Source organism: Schistocerca serialis, chromosome 4 (genome assembly GCF_023864345.2).
Source record: "Schistocerca serialis cubense isolate TAMUIC-IGC-003099 chromosome 4, iqSchSeri2.2, whole genome shotgun sequence".
Classification (NCBI taxonomy): domain Eukaryota; kingdom Metazoa; phylum Arthropoda; class Insecta; order Orthoptera; family Acrididae; genus Schistocerca; species Schistocerca serialis.
The window spans coordinates 463,547,915-463,551,683 of NC_064641.1; the positions used below are offsets into that span (position 1 = coordinate 463,547,915).

A 3,769-nucleotide genomic window follows, 5' to 3' on the forward strand; every position below is an offset into this window, starting at 1 on the left:
TTCTGAATGTACGTAAGGAATGGCACCCAGTTCCTCCTCAAGAGCAGAAACCAGAGGAAGTTTCGATCTCGGACACTGATTTCTGAAGCCAAGTCGAAGTTCTAACTCGTCATATAGGTGTTTCATTGGGTTCATATCGAGGTTCTGGGCAGACCAGCCCATTTCAGGAATGTTCTTGCCCACAAACCATTGTCTCAGAGATTCTGATTTATGACAGGATCCATTGTGATGCTGATACAGTCATCGTCTCCGAACTGTTCCTCGACTGTACGCAGTACAAACACCCCCAGGCAGCAATAGCACCTCCACCATACTGAAGTGTTGCTACTATGAAGGCAGGTAACGTTCTCAGTGCATTCACCAAACCCAGATACTTTCATCGGATTGCCAGAAGGTATAGTGTGATGCATCACCTCAAATGGCTCGTTTCCAGTAATGCAGTGTTGTAAGGTGTCGCTCTTTGCACCACCACAAGCGACACTAAGTGCTGGCTACAGAAATGTGTCGCTTACGAGCAGCTTCAAGACCATTGTGATCCATTCTCTTTAACTCCCTGCACACAGTCACTGTGCTCGCTGACTGCTGCTGTCTCTTTGGAACTCACTAGTGATTCCTTCCGCTGATTTCATTCGATTTTGTACAAGCATCCTCCGGAATGCTCGACGGTCCGTTTCCGTCAATACATGAGAGCAACCTGGCCTTGTTTAGCTTTGATTGTTATTTCGCGTTTCCACTTCGCCATCACATCACCAACAATTGACATGGGCGGCTATAGAAGGGTTGGTATGTCCGTGATGGATTTGTCTTGTAAGTAGGCTGTTTAGGTTTTTATGCTGGTAACGCCACGTAGTGCTCAGTATGAAAATCACTGACTGCTCTGTGTGCAGTCTGTGGCTAGTTGGACTCATTGTTGGAATATTCGCTAATGTAGTGTTGGGCAGCTGGATGTGAACCATCGCGTAGCGTTGGGCAGTTGGACGTGAGCGGCCAGCAGTGGTGGATGTGGAGAGAGAGATGCCAGAGTTTTGAGTGATTACTATAAGCGGACGATCTGGGCGTGTGTCCGCCAGAAAAAGGAAATTTGTAAAGATGGATGTCATGAATTGACAGATATATATATGATGACTTTTGAACATTATTTAGGTAAATACATTGTTTGTTCTCTATCAAAATCTTTCATTTGCTAACTATGCCTATCAGTAGTTAGATCTTTTATTTAGCTGGCAGTATTAGCGCTCACTGTATTGCAGTAGTTCGAATAACGAAGATTTTTGTGAGGTAAGTGGGATTATTGAAAGTCAGATTGCGTTGCGCTAAAAATATTGGAGCTGAGTGATGATCAGAATAAGTAAAGAGAAAACTATGAAGCTTCCTGACAGATTAAAACTGTGTGCCCGACCGAGATTCGAACTCGGGACCTTTGCCTTCCGCGGGCAAGTGCTCTACCAACTGAGCTACCGAAGCACGACTCACGCCCGGTACTCACAGCTTTACTTCTGCCACTACCTCGTCTCCTACCTTCCAAACTTTACAGAAGCTCTCCTGCGAACCTTGCAGAACTAGCACTCCTGAAAGAAAGGATATTGCGGAGACATGGCTTAGCCACAGCCTGGGGGATGTTTCCAGAATGAGATTTTCACTCTGCAGCGGAGTGTGCGCTGATATTCTGGAAAGAGAAAACTGTCTGAGTACGTCGAGTTTTGCTCAGCTGTTTGAAAATCAAATAACGTAAGAGTTTTTCCAGCACTGTCATTCATAATTTTTCAAAGGGGACGTTTCAGTTTTTCAGCTGACATCCAATAAATAGTCAACCTTCGAAGTCACTGAGCTGTCATGACCGATCCTCTCTACTGTTACTGCTGCTCTATTGACAATACAACACTACCCGCCTGCTTTTATAATGAATTTAGTGGTCTGTCTGGCCCAGTATGTTGCCCTCAACGGTGAGTGTTCATCAGAGACAAGGGTGTCATCAGGAGTGCCCCAGGGAATTGTAATAGACTGCTCTTTTCTGTATACATAAATAATGTGGCGCACAGGGTGGGTAGCAATCTACGGTTATTTGCTGATGATACTGTGGTGTACGAGAAGGTGTCGAAGTTGAGTGGCTGTAGGACGATACAAGATGACTTAGACCAAATTACCAGGTGGTTAGATGAATGGCATCTAACTCTAAAATGTACAAAAATGTAGGTTAATGCGGATGAGTAGGAAAAACAAACCCGTAATGTTCGGATACAGCTTTAGTAGTGTCCTGCTTGACACAGTCGCGTTGTTTAAATATCTGGGCGTAACGTCGCAAAGCGATATGAGGTGAAACAAGCATGTGAAAACTATGGTAGGGAAGGCGAATGATCGACTTTGTTTTATTGGAAGAATTTTAGGAAAGAGTGGTTCACCTGTAAAGGAGACCGCATGTAGGACGCTGTTGCGACGTATTCTTGAATAATGCTCGAGGGTTTGGGATCTGCACTCCGGCGGATTAAAGGAAGACATCGGATCAGCTCAGATTTGTTACCGGTTGCTTCGAATAACACGCTAGTACTACGGTGGTGCTTCGGGAACTCAAATCGGAATCCCCAAAGGTAGGACGACGTTCTTTTCGAGGAACACTACTGAGAAGATTCAGAAAACCGGCATTTGAAGCTGACTGCAGAACGGTTCTATTTCCGCGAACACAGATTTCGCGTAAGGACCACGAATATAAGATACGAGAAATGAGGGCTCATGAGCACGCACATAGACAGTCGTTTCTCCATCACTCCATTCGCGAGAGGAACAGGAAGGGAAATTGCTAGTAGTGATACAGGGTACTCTCCGACACGCACCGTGCGGTGGCTTGCGGAGTATGTATACAGATGTAGATGTAAAATTCCGTATTACATAGATATGTCCGGATACTTTCGGTCACATAGTGTACAAGAAGATGGGAACCGACGGTCTCAGAAAAGTTAGTTTGTCCATGGTAAAGTTTGTTATGAAGCCTATGCGACACGTGGAGTAGTTACGGAACCACACTCGCTCGAGGATCTCTGTCGATTTTTGTGAACACAGAACGAATGTTGGTCGTTTGCTGCAAAGTGATTCTTTCTGTTGTATAATAAGTTTAGTTGTTTCTTGGCGATGGCTATATCGGTAAATTGAACTGGAAGGACCTGACAGGGCAGTGCCGTCGAAGGGAGCCGAGTAACTAATGAGAGTCCGCTTTTATGGTTGTTTATGAGACAACTTGGGAACAGAGAAAAAAAAAGCTAAAAGTTTGTTAGGGTATGGGAGCTCGTGGAGTGGGCTAGCAGTCGAGATTAGGACGGTGCGCTCTCCCAGAGTGTGGATAGCGCGTGCGGAGTACGACCAGAGATACACAGAGGCGGCGAGTAATCATCACGAAGGAAGAGGGTGACAGTGGGACCTGGAGCGGAGAGACGCAGTCTTCGCTGCGTAAGACAAAGCGCAGAGGAGAATCTGCCGTAGCTGCGTACGGCTAGGAGGAAGGATTATTATTCCGTAAAAGACTGGAGCATCCGTAGTTTTTTTCTTAAAGTGTGTTGTTTTAAGGAGGGACTTGCAGTTTGTAATGGTGGTACTGAAATGTTGTACTATACCCTAAGCTGTCGACTGGCGTTGATATACATTAATCCACGGGGACAGTTGAAAATGTGTGCCGAGACCGGGACTCGAACCCGGGATCTCCTGCTTACATGGCCGATGCTCTATCCATCTGAGCCATCGACGGCACAGAGGGTAGTGCGACTGCAGGGATTTATCCGTT

The 3,769-nt window shown here is 45.8% G+C and overlaps 1 non-coding gene across 1 annotated transcript; it reads right to left on the reverse strand.

Annotated features, from left to right (window-relative positions):
- Positions 1-1,390: 1,390 nt before the first annotated feature.
- Positions 1,391-1,465, reverse strand: Trnap-cgg (transfer RNA proline (anticodon CGG)). Its single transcript has one exon. It is a non-coding gene; the product is annotated as a tRNA-Pro (tRNA).
- Positions 1,466-3,769: the final 2,304 nt, after the last annotated feature.